Source organism: Artibeus jamaicensis, unplaced genomic scaffold (assembly GCF_021234435.1).
Source record: "Artibeus jamaicensis isolate MK-2021 breed Jamaican fruit bat unplaced genomic scaffold, CSHL_Jam_final contig_944, whole genome shotgun sequence".
Classification (NCBI taxonomy): Eukaryota; Metazoa; Chordata; class Mammalia; order Chiroptera; family Phyllostomidae; genus Artibeus; species Artibeus jamaicensis.
In genome coordinates this window covers 2,435,818-2,449,290 of record NW_026522020.1, presented here as the reverse complement: position 1 = coordinate 2,449,290, position 13,473 = coordinate 2,435,818, and positions in this window count along the sequence as shown.

The window sequence follows — 13,473 nt, the reverse complement described above, 5'->3', positions numbered from 1 at the left end:
TTCTCTTGGAGGCCTTTCTCCTCGCCAGCCTTTCTCACATGACTGTAACCCTCACTCACCTCTGCGTATGTTTCAGGGCCCTACTTGATATATACATGCAAGGCGTGATTCTTGAATAGAATTTTACTAAGAGTGAGTATTTTGCTGGTGGAGTATTATTGCAATACACGAGGGTCAAGTGCAAATGCAGCTTTCTGTGTTAGGAGACGGCAGCAGGCCTCTGAGTCTTTACCAGGTCTAACCCGACAGCAGCCAGTAAATGAGTCCCTCACTGCATTACACAATACAAAACAAAAACGAGGCAAAGTATAAATTCAAGGGCACCAGGATAATAAAATGTTGCAGCGCACCTGAACTAATTTAGAGTCTATACCTATAAGGCATAGAGTTGACATGATCCCCTCAGTACAACAGCAAAGGCAGCCTAAGGAGGGTGGGGACAGGGCTGTCCCGAAGGCCATCATAATAGGTGGTATTGGGTTATGGACACCTTCCTACACAAGACTTAGCAAAACCAACTCTGGGAAGATGAGTCCCGTTCTGGTTCCAGCACAGGGGAACACAAAATTGGCTTCCAGATGGGATAGTTACAACCCATTTTTCTATTCCCTCTGATTCTCAAAGGCATCTTAAACATAAAATCAAATTTTTACCATCTTTCCTGAAAAAACCTCTTATGAAAGGCAGAACAGTGGCCTTCCAAAATGTGTACACACCCTAATCTCCGCCCCCAGAACCTGAGAATGTTGCCTTATTTGGCAGAAGGGACTTTGCAGGTGTGACTGAGTTAAGGATCTTGAGATGGAGAGATTATCCTGGACAATTGGGGTGGGACAGATGTCATCACAGGGCCCTTCAAAGGTGGATGAGAGTCAGAGTCACAGAAGAAGGGGACACAGAAGCAAAGATTAGAGCGACAGAGAGCCAGCATCCAAGGAAGGTAGCAGCCACTAGATTCTCTGGCACCTCCAGAAGGAACACACCCCCTCCATCCCAGTTTAGACTCCTGACCTCTGGCACAGTATGAAGATAAATGCGTGCCACCTGAAGCCACCGAGGTCATGGGTCATTTTTTACAACAGCTGTAGAAAACAAATGCATCTGTCATCCTCTTTCTGTGACCCAGAAAGTCTGCGGGAAGCAGGTGACTCATTCCTCAAGGGTCAGAGAGGACAGTTGTTCTATAAAGGAGCCATTTCCAAGATGCGGGTTTGGTTGGAGAAAACCAACGAAGCAAGGTGGTGCACCCCTGCGTGCACAGCAGCGCAGCCATTACTCTGCTGGACTGGGGGGCAAAGGGTGATTTGGGGCACCCGATGGTGTGGCAGGAAAGGGCCCACAGCCCGGTCAGGCTGCAGGGAATGGAGAACATCTCTGTCCCCTGCTCCCACCCTCTCATCTTGGCTGGTGCAGCCCAAGGCCATGTCCCCCCAGAAGCCACAGGACAAGGGAGCCCAGCTGAAACATTCGTGGGCATCATCCCTGCTGGGCACAGAGCGGAAGGGAAAGATCAGAGCGGAGATCCAGCCTTCTCCGACCTTCTGCACCTGGGGAATGGCTCCACCATCCCCCAACCTGGAGTCACCTTGGTCTCCTCCTCTCCCTCTCCCTCTTCCTAGGCCGGTTCAGCTCTGACGCAGAGTCAAGGCTGTCCTGGTTTCCCATATTCCCGGGGGGCCCCACACCAGAGCTGACCGGGTGGACGGACGAGCCTGACCCTCCTCACCCGTGTCTTCGCCTCGTTCCCATGTCACACTTGAGCAGTACAGAGCATCATACAAAGTGATGATGATGTAAACAATATCTTGGACACTAGATACACTACTAATTCGCTGCCTCTTTGCATGCATTGTTGTTTTAGGTGATTGCATAAATTATGTTCACGAAACCTATCATGTGCGTACGACCGTAGATGGAAACATTCACAGGGACACATCGGCAAGGGCAGCTCTAGTTGCTCTATTTTCCCTGCTGCCCAGAATCTCACTGAGAATTGTAAACAGTGAGATTCCCATGAGGCTGTGCGAGGGAAGCGGCTGCTCACAGCAGTAAAGACATAGAAAGGTGTGGTGTTCCCGAAACTTACGGAACGAGGAGCAAAGGGAAGAGGAAAAGCGTTTCCTGCTTATGGAAAAGCGAGTTCCGGCGCAACTCGGCAGCATTTCAAATGTTTTACCACTTCACTAAAAACGCACCCTAATTCTTCAGTCAGGAAAATTCCTATTTATCCTCACTGTTCAGAAAGTTTATGGGGTGCTGAATTTGAGACTGGGCGGCCCGGTAGAGCAGGAAACCAGTCACGCTGCCAGACGTCAAAGGACCTTGAACGGTACAACTGAGGCAAGGACAGTCGCTCCGCGTGAGGAGACCAAACCCTTCTCTCCTTCCTCTGCTCAAGAGCGCAGCAGTTTAAAATGATACGCATTTTATTCTGATTATAAAATAACACGACACACTGTAGGAAATTTAGAAAACACACCAAATTATTAGGATGTAAAATACTCTCCAAAAAAACAGCATTAAACAATTGTTTCCAAAATTTGTCTATAAACGCATTTGCTTGAGAGAGGGCCTCATTCTATCTGGCCCAGTTTTGTGTAACTGAGCTCTTTCCAGATCTTTCCAGAACTGAATAGGTTCCCACATCATCAAAAGCATCAGACACTTATAAACAAACAAGAATAAAGAGAAATGGCCTCATCGGTGAAACTGAGACCATTTATTAGGTAGCTGGAAAAGAAAAGAAAATTTGATCACTAGAATTCTCTCCTTACTCCAAAATAAATTCTAAGCCATAAAAATTTAAGTATTAAATAAAAATATAAAAGCCCTGGCATACAACTTTAGAGAAATATTTATAATTTTTAATTTTTGTGAATTTTTTCATTTTCTAAGCATGTCATAAGAGCAAAATCTTTACATAAAAAAGTGAAATTTGACTATATAAACATTGGAACTGGAGAACATGATGCTAAGTGAAATAAGCCAGGTGGTGAGGGACAAATACCATTGGATCTCACCTTCAACTGGAACATAATCAACAAAAGAAAAAAGCAAACAAAATATAACCAGATACATTGAAATTAAGAACAATCTAACAACAGCCAGGAGGGGAGGGGATAGTGGGGAGAAGGGTTTCCACGAACTTCTGTAAAAGACACATGGACAAAACCAAGAGGGAGGGTGGAAGCAAGGGAGGGAGGGGGTTTGGAGGGGGTAGAGGGAGAGGTGGGGAGAAAATGCAGACAACTGTAATTGAACTAGAATAAAATAATATATATATTTTTTAATTTTATTATTTATTTATCTTTAGAGGGGAAGGGGGGGAAGGAGAGAGGGAGAGAAACATCAATGTATGGTTGCCTTTTGTGCGTCCCCTGCTGGGAACTGGCCTGCAGGGAACCGGCCTGCAACCCAGGCATGTGCCCTGACTGGGAATCGAACTGCGATCGTGTGGTTCGCAGGCCCGCGCTCAATCCACTGAGCTACACCAGCCAGGGCCTGAACTAGAATAAAATAATATTTTTAAAAAAGAAATCATGAGTTGTTGCTTCTTGGCCTTTTGGCTAAGGTCAAGGGTAAGTGATCAAGAGTCAAGCTGAAAGTAAAAAAACCACAAAGAGAAATAAAATTTTTGTAACTGGCCAGGCAGGTAATGGGTTAATATGCAAAGAAGACTTACAAAAATATTACTTAAATGATTTAGGAAGCCACTTCACAGCAGATTCACCACAAATGGGCCATCTGAAGTGGTTCAACTTCATTAATAATCAAAGAAAATTGGCTAAAGAGGTACAGATGCTCACTTGCTACCAGGCTGGCAGTGGTTGGTAATAGCTGGTTAAACTCACTGTTGACGGGAGTGTCGGCAAACGGGCAGCTCATTCGTCTCTGCTCTCGGTCCACTGGCCGAAGCCACCTGTAAGGGGGTGGCAAGTTCAGTCCTCCTAGGCCCAGAACGGGAGAAGGCCAGCAAATAAATCAACCGCCGGAATGGCGGCCATGCCGAGCACTGGAATAGCTCCTGGATTTTTATTTTCACATTTGTTCATATTTAGTACTGTTGTTATATGTTTACAATTGACATATATCTTTAAAAGCTGGTGAAATAGCTTTATAAGCATAATTCTAAATAGTTTTTAGAATGTTTTAAGTTTACTGACTTTTAGAGAGAGAGAGAAGCATCAATGTGTTGTTCTCCTTATTTATGCATTCATGGGTTGCTTCTTATTTGCTCCCCAACTCAGGATCAAACCTGCAACCTTGGTGTGTCAGCACAATGCTCTAACCGAGCTACCCTGCCAGGGCTAAATGTATTTTGTAATAATTCATTGTGTGGCTGAATCATAATTAGCAACCCACTACCTTATCTGGGAGATTTGTTTTTTCTAAAGGTTTTGCTGTTACGCGTAACACTGCAGTAAACATTTTACTGCAAAATGGCTTTCCTTGCATTTCATCAGAATAGCTTGTTATCTGAAAAAATTAGTGGAGCAAATAGTGTGAACATTTTCTCATTCACCTTATTTTCTTATCTTTCATCCAACAAAATGTAAACTGCATGAAATAAAAGGAAAAATGACACAGAGAACAGTGATATCTGGAAAAATTTCTCTTTGGCAATGTACTGGTTGATGTTCTCATTTCACAGAGCAGGGTAGTTCTATAAATTCTGTGGACACTTTTACGGGAACTGGGGAGAGGGCAAATTAGACAGTCAACTGGCCCCCACCCCAAGTAAGGAACCCGAGCAGTCATGTGAGAACCAGGTCCCCGAGGTCCTGTTGCCATGCCACCGTGTCTTAAGTACATTGCCAACGATGGGCCATTTACTTAACCTCTGTGGCCTCAGTTTATTGACTACCAAGGGAGATGAGAACGCCGACCACTCAGTGACATAAAATAAATACTGAGATGTACTAAGGACCTGCTGCCTAACTGACAGCCACCGTTCCAGCTGCTTTTGTTGGTGCTTTAACAACATTGGCTTATGGACACATTGTCAGGGCTGGAGAGGAACAGGGGCTGTGAACCCTGCTGGACGCAAGATGGGGCCGAGGAATTGATAAAAGCATGTGACTGTGTGCTTTTCGGAGCAGCCCCCTTCCTCCCCCTTCCAAAGCCCAGCGGAGTGGCCCTGGCCAGGAGAGGATATCCAAAGGGGTGAAGACGGTGCATTAAAGACGTGCAGGATTCAAGGTCACCCTTGAGCAGGGGGAGAAGTCCCTTTCTCTGAAGCAGCGGTTCCCAACTGGGATGATTTTATCTCCAAGGGGACTGTCTTGGGAAAGTTGGGGTCGGTGAAATTTATGTTGGCACCCAGGTAGAGGCCAGGGACGTTGTCGACCACGCTACAACACACAGGATGGATGTCACCGCAGAGAACTGTCTCATCTAAACTGTCAGTAGCGTCCAGAGTGAGGAGCCCTGTTCTAAATCGGTGTTTGTACACCCATATCAGTAACTTCACAGTTTTGATTAGATGTCAAGATCGACTGTATTTTTTTCTAATTGGTTATAGCACTGAAGGTCTTTAGTATCACTGAAATGTTTTTTTAAATTTTGGAAGATAAACAAAAACTAAGTGAAAAAAATTAGATAATGTTTTGGCTAATAAAAGGAATCAGCTTGCATTATAACCTGTTAAGGGAATAATACCCATTCAAATACTGTTTATCAAAAATCATAGAATCGAAGTCTGTGTTTTAAAAAGCTTTTATCACATGGCAAAGAAAAGAGAAAAATATGAACAAAGTAAGAATTTGTGTTAAGACTCTAGATAAAGGGAGGAGAAGCAAAACCTGAGGGGAAAATAATAAAGGCAAAACTAGAAATTTATGAATTTCAAAACACAAAGTGTTAAATAAATCCAAAAATTAATGATTTGAAAAGGCCGTGGCAATATGCCAGTTCCCTGAACTTACGTGGCCCTGAGAGACTCTCTGGTGCTTGATAAAATGAAATGTCCAGGTCTCCTGCCTCCCCAGACTCAGATCCAGATTTTTAAGGACAGGTCCTGACACCTGTGTTCTTGGCAAGTGTTCCAGGTAGTTTTCGTAAGGGGCAACTTCAGGAAAGCCTGCAAGCAGCTGGTCTTTCACTGGGCTGATCAAAAAAAAAAAAAAAAAAAGAGGGGAGAAGGACAAACTATAGGTGAAAAGATTAAGCAAAACACACACACAAAAAACCCCTCATAGACACAGTCAATAGTGCGGTGGCGACCAGAGGGGAAGGGGGCGGGGCAGGTAGAAGAGGGTGGGGGAGGTAAGGTGATGGGAGGAGACATGACTTGGGGTGGTGAGCACACAGCACAGTAAGCAGATGATGTATCGAATTGTACACTTGAAACCTATATCAATTTATTAACCGATGTCACCCCAATAAACTCAGTAAAAAGAAAAAATTCATAATGAATGAAAGAGAACTCAGAACCACATTTATGGAAAAGACTTTAAAAGTATGAAAGAACGAAATGTCCTCTATTACAGGAAAATCCTATCAGGACTCTGGCCTTTGTAGTTATTTGCATGCTGGTGATGGACGTGACGAAGCTTCCAATCTGTCCTCCCTGTCCCTAATTTGTCCCTATACATTCCCTGTCATTTATTTAGTGAGTGAGCTTCGCTTTTCTCGTTCATCTTAGCAAACTTCTCTTCTGAGAATTTCGGGTCGTTGGATACAAAGTTTCCTGCTCCTGCTGACTCTTCTTTCTCTTTAGCTCGCTCCCAGCTCTCCATCGTTCTGTACTCACGGGTCCTGCGCCTGCGGAGAATACTGGCTGGGGCGTCCCCGGAGCCCTCTCAGGCTGCAGGAGCCTTTTCGTGCTCAGGAATTAGGAGTCCTAGTGAGGATGCGGTTGGCTCTGAGCCCCTCGATTGATCCCGTGATTGATCCCGTTATTGATCCCATTTGGGACCACCCTCTCTCTTCGAATGTCCTGTTGTTTTTCTCAGCTTCCTTCTCACTCAGAGGGGTCCTGCTGGCAGTGCAGCTGGCTTCTGGAAGAGATGGGGGACAGGTTGAAAGTGCTGAAGCCCAGATAAGGGGAAGGAGGCCTTGACCTACCAGCCTTTCTGCGTAGGTAGGTCAGAGGTCACGTCTCTGGGAGGGACCGAGTGGCGGCGCCCCAGAGTGTCTTTGCTGAGGAAGGCCATGTCGCTGGCCACGTCTCCAGCTGCTGTGGAACCTGTCATTGGCACCTGGAGGGGACAGGGCCACAGCATCAGGTGTCCCTGCCTACACATGGAGACACTGTTGTGACAAGGGCCTCCAGGGGCCCCGAGCCCTGCCGGCCTGCTCTCGGGCGCTCGCTAGGAGAGAGGGTGGCTTCCCATCAGTCTGCACCCCTTCCTCCCACCCCAACCATCTCTTATCTCCTGATCCCGGGCCATTTACAGATGGGCCCTGAGCTTGCCTTCCCAGGAAGAGCGATGCCCGCACGTCAGGCGCCTCGCCCCACACCCTCCCTCTGATTTCCAGTGCGCGGCATTTGGCAAGGGGTCTGCTTCCGGCACGCTGGTGAAGTGCCCCAGGCCTGGTTTTCAGGGCCAAAGCATTTTCCTTGCTTTGGGATTACCTTCTTGATTTAAAGCTGGGGATGAGGGGGCGGTTCATTGCCTATGCTTGTTCCCTATTTTAACTGAAACATTCATAGCGTTCTACCGAAAGGGAGTCTTCTTTCTTGCTAAAGGTAGAGCGAACCCTGGTAGAGGTAGCACACGCGTGTTTCCACGGGGAGGCTCAGTGGGGGCCAAGGGCACGGGCTCCAAGGGGCCGGTGCTTCCACGCTGAGTCATGGGAAGGAGCCAGGGCCCAAGCCGCTGCTCCCCTTAGACATGAGGGCTCCCCTCTCCCACTCCCTGGAGGGACCGTCTCCCCACCTTTGGGACAGCGGTCAGTAGCAGGTGATCCTTGCACAGCGAGACTATTTAAACTGTACAGCCCCCTCCCGCAGTTTTATTTAAGAAGGGGGCGCTCCGACGTTCCCAGGAAACTCATTTCCTGCAGGCTTTTCCTTTCAATCAGGTCCAGCGATTGAAAACAACAATGTCACGGCTCCTCCAGAAGACAATTGAAAATAGCTGGAACTACAGGGCAGCGGAAAATGAAGCTGCCGCCACTTGTCACAAGGCCCACTGGGCCCGTTATTTCTGAAAGGAAGCCTCCTCTGTTCGTCAGCTCCCAATTCAGCGGCGCTCATTCGGGGTGTGAAAGTGGGAATGATGAAGGCAGGAGGCCCTGCGGACGCTATTTTTAAGCCCGTCCACGTGTCCACGTTAAGGGAGATGTAACGCTCATTAGGAGAAGGATGTCCCACAGGCGGAAAGCTTCCCTTTCCGTTGCCAAGAGCACCTGCACCTCCCAGAACCACCGAGGACCCCACCTGCCCTGAACGCCTGGGGGCGCCACAGCTATTGGTGCAGTTGCCAGGAGGACTCACCACTGATTGACAGAAAGTCGGCTCTCACACCCACACTGTGAGCCGGCTGCCATAAAAGGTGATGATGGCAAGGGCTGCTGCGAGAAACCACTGTCACCAGCCATGGCCAAAGAAAACCACCCCTGGGAGAAGAGGGCGTCTCCCACTGCCCCACCGAAACCCACCCTTGGCATCCAGGGGAAGCAAGAAATGTTCTCACATTATAATTCTCACTCTGAAGAAAAATAAGTGATTTGCCATGGAAATCTGTTGAGTGTGAAGATCCAAACTTTGGGGGTAAATGTTCTGATCAGCTACCAAGGTTTGAACTTCAGCCAACCTTTGGATTCCCGATAAAAAGACTGAGGCCGGAGCACAGATTATGAAGAAAATGGTCACTTATTTATAGGGACCTTTCATCTAACATCAATTCAAATAAAAGATGGGCGTCTGGGATTGCCTGTGTCTCTGAGTGTGTGCATGTTAATTTACCCTTAATGGTGCTCTGTGTGGCAAAGGGAAGGCCCCAAGCAGAGTCAACGAACGTCAAAAACTTTTAAAATGTGTAAATATCAAAGTGAGGAGGAGTAGCCCACTGTGGTACAATCAGGCATTAAAGAGATTAATTAAATGCAATTAAGGAAAATATATGGTAATGTAAGCTAACTGAAAGGGAAGTGATTCTCTTCATTTACCCACAAAGAATCATCAATGAAGAAAGTTTCACGAGTACCATCTGTTGAGATAGTTATTAATAGACTAGATAAATAAATTGAAACTACTGTGTTCCGTAGTTCGAGGGAGCCGCAGCGTGTCCCTAGATGATGCTGTAGCTAAGGCACCTGAGGCCCCCTGGTGCTGGCAGCGGTGACTCGCGCCAGCCTCCCTGCCACTGGGTGTCCTTCGGAATCTGGGGGTAAGCGGGGAGAAGTGTCTCCTGGTGCTGCTGGGACGTCTCTCAAGTGTTATCAGGGGAATTGATGTGCTTCCAAAAATAAGGAGAAGCCTCGCTGAAATTCACTGTGGAATTAATCATTGATGAGTACAGATAGTTACAAATATAATAAACACACATATATACATACCTACATACACATGTAAACTGTATCTATATTTGTATCAGTCTGCTTATTTATCCAGCCATCCACATGACAGACAGGTAATCATTAAATCTACTACAAAATGTTTGCTAGGAAGTAACCTGCGTAGTAAGATGCGTAGAAATGAAAGGTTGAAGGAGACCCCTTTCCGAGGGCCACAAATAACCTGACCTTCAAACTGGATCAGCGCAGGTGCAAAGAAAGCTCACCAGACCCATTCAAACAGTCCACGTCACACGACATAATGTATAAAGTAAGCAAATAACATTAGTGGCATTAACGGGTTTTGGTTACTGTTATAAAAGCAGTTGCATGCTCAGATCCTGCCGGGTGGTGGGGCCCCCGACCTCAGCCTGGTGATTGTATCTCTCAGGGGCTTTAGCACCTAGAGGGAATTGACATGGGGGTGCTCATTGCTAGAGGGGGCGGGTCCCCGGTGGGCATCCGTGCTCCTGTTCAGTGGTCCCGTTCTCATCGTTCCAGGCTCTCTGGGAACTGTCTTTCCCGTCCCCTGGAGATGGAACGTGGTTGCGTGACTTTCTTCAGCCAATGAGCTGTGAGTGGAGTGGCGTGTGTTACTTTGGGGAAGCGTTGAAACAGCAGCAGGGAGACCCTCAGAGTGCTTTTTCCTGTCCCGTGAGTGTGGTTCGGGGAGGTACCGCCTCTGGGCAGAGGCCACCCGCCCTGGACGTGGCTGGGCCCAAAGTGGCCTTTGCCCTGCAGGAAGGAAATCTCTGTGGCTGAGCCTGAGTTTTGGGGTGATTGTGGCAGCCCAGCCAACCTGCTCTGTCTGACACAAACCCCGACGTAAACGAACCAGATTTCAACCCAGGCTGTAAATCAATCTCTCATAAACGCAGTTAGCATAACGCGGTTCCCCAAGGTCTCATCAATCTCGGGGCAACTGAAACCACAAAATGTCTAAATCTTTCAAGGTCAAGCACAGGTCCTGGTGTGGTGGAGACCCCCCCCGGAGTACAAATCCAGGACAAATCAGCCTTGTCTTGTCAACATTCTTCAAAAGGCAGAGCAGGAGGGGGCCGCAGACCCGAGTTTAGGGAAGGCACCGCTGCCCAGCAGTGGGGAGAACCGTACTCCCTGGGCCCACGGCCACCGCACACATGCAGAGCAGGCTCCCTCCGACCAGGCTGGCTCCTGGCAGAGTCTGACCCCCGACCAGAAAACTGGTGGGAGCCCAGATCACCCCCGACGGCCATTAAAGAGAGCACAGAGGACGGTAGACCCAGCGGTCTGTCTACAGCCCTGGACACTAATTGTCACGGAAGTGTGACCACAACAAGAAACTATGGGAGCTTTTATGGGCCTATGAGAGCATTTACAACCCCCCAGCAGGGGGCAGGGACAGGGGCAGGGGTCCTCGGTGGCACCTGCTTGTTGTGGTGAGGAACAAACAGGGTAGGTAGATCTTGGCCAAGGCAGCGGACCAAGGAGATAATGTTACCATGGAGATGAACTTGAAACCTTCAGGCTAAGCCAAGGAAGCCAGACCGTGCAGACCTACTGCATGATCGCATGCACACAAACTGTCCAGAATATGAAAATCCGCAGAGAAGGAAGCAGGTGGGTGCCGCGTGGGAGGCCCGGAGCTTGCGGGACCGGAATCTCAGCCTGGCCTCCCCACCCTCCTCGTGAGTCGGTGAGGCCACTCCCAGAACCAGACGGGAGAAGGCAGGGAGGCCTGAGAGCAAGGGAAGCAGACGACAGGGCCCCCAACCCCATTACCAGCCACTTCAAAGGACTTGGGCTTGACCTTAGTACTGGGGTTGGATTTCATATCGGGCTCTCCCTTAACAGCTTCCTGTTAGTGCACCCAAACTCCGACACTGGAACTGAGTCAGTCTCAAAAATGCCAGGCTTAATGATTAATCTGGCAATGGCGTTGAACTTCAGCTTCCAGGGAGAAAGAGAGTAAGCAGGCTTCTTCTACACAAAGTCAGCACACACAATTTTCCAGGTCTGGTTAGAGGGCTGACGCGTACCCACATGCTGGGCTCTCCGGGATTGACTTCTCCCTCCCGATCTCCGCAGACGCACCACCCGACCCATTGGGGACGGGCAGGACTCTCCCAACTCCGTGCATCCGAAAAGCAATAGCATGAGTTACGACTTCCTGTCTGTTCAAGCTCCTTATCTGAGTCTATAATCACAAGGTGGTGATTAACATTTACTGTTAGCGGTCTGATGCTCTGGAAGGGCTTCGCTGAGCAGGTTGGTGAACCCGAGTTAATTATTCACTAGTCTTAAGAGGTTTCTCCTTAACAGTGTGTTTGTTAGAGGTCCTTGCCAACCAGGAGCCCCCGGGTCTGGGTGATGCTGCCTTTTCCCACAGAGCTGACCCGGGAAGAAGGAACCGCAAATGCCTCAGCGATGCTGGTCGATGGCCTGCGGCTTCATGGAGTTGGTTTGGTCACCGGACCGCAGCAGGATTCCCAGTCCCCCGGGTCCCACCCAGCCACAGTGACAGCTGAGCCTGGTGGGACCTGGAGACGTCCAGCCAGACCCCACCCATTCCCTGCAGCAGGGCCTGTGTCCGAAAGGAGAAAACACATTAGGATATGAAAAGGCAGCATTATCAATAACAAACAGGACACTTGATATGTAGCAAGAGAATTTTCTCCCAAGCCTCCTTTCTTGCCCCCAACAGTCCTCTGAGAAGCTTTGGCTTGGCATGGACACTCCCTGCACATCCTGCCTGGAAGGTGGGGACAAGTGACTTCCCTGTGCCCACGTGAACACCTGAGCCACGTGGTAGCGTCATCCCCCAGACAGAGTGGTCAGGTCTTCCTCTCACATTGACCTTCTGGATGTCCTTCGCTGACCTCGGGAACAGCGCCCACTCCTCCACGTTAGAAAGTCTTCCTCGGTGTTTGTGGGTGTGATCGGTGTTTGCACAGCTCTGTGACACACACGGCCGCCTGTTAATGGGAAACGGAAATCAGAGACAGGATGTGGTCTCCCCATCCCGAGTGAGTCAGCCTCGAGGCCTGGGGTCTCCCCGCCTCCACCACGTCCCTGCGCCGCTCCCCGCCACATTCTCGCCAGCCACAGCCAGGGAAAGCGCATTGACCGTTTTCTTGTAAGTTCAGCAAAGGGTCGAGCACGGCTCTTTGTAGTTTCATAGAAAAGAATCCAGTGCATAAAAATTCTTTTTATAGAAGACCTGGCAAACAGTAAGGTCTCTTAAAAAGAAAGTTAAATATGAAATGCTGTGACCTGCCTTGCCGATTCTGCATTTGAGCCTCAGCCAGAGGAGCGGCTTGGGGGGAAGACCCGTGGGGACCACGGCAGCGGGTCGGCAGTACCGTTCTGGAATTCCTGCAGACGGCCGGCCGCCGCTCCTCTCTCCCTCCCCGCCTCGCGGGAAGTCCATTCAGCCTGTGGCCACGACTTCTGTGGGCGTCTTTGCCTTAAGTCTCTCCCATCCTCACAGGTTTCTGTGGGCTCCATCGTGGCTGAATTGCAACCCCCCAAAATTCCCATGTTGAAGTCCCATGCCCCCGATCCCCAGAATGCACCTGTATTTGGAGGCAGGGCCGTTAAGAAGACAGTTCAGTTACGACAAGGTCTGGAGGGCGCCCCTAATCCAATCTAACAGGTGTCTTTACATGAAGAAAGTAGGACTCAGCAAGGAACACTGGGGTGTACAAACAGAGCGAACGCCACCGGAAGAGCCAGCAAGAAGACAGCTACCCCGGAGCCAAGGGGAGAGGCCTCCAAGAAAGCGAGCTCTGCCAGCACCTTGATCTTGGCCTCCCAGCCTGGAAGACTGTGAGAAAATACACTTCCGTTGTTGAAACCACCCAGACTGCGGTATTTAATTATGACACCCCCAGCAAACTAATACAGGCCTTACAATTTTTTATTTAGTTTTGATGTGAGAAAGCCCGTTTTGTTCTTCTGAGTTGAAAAGCAATGAGAATATTCTGGTGAGCC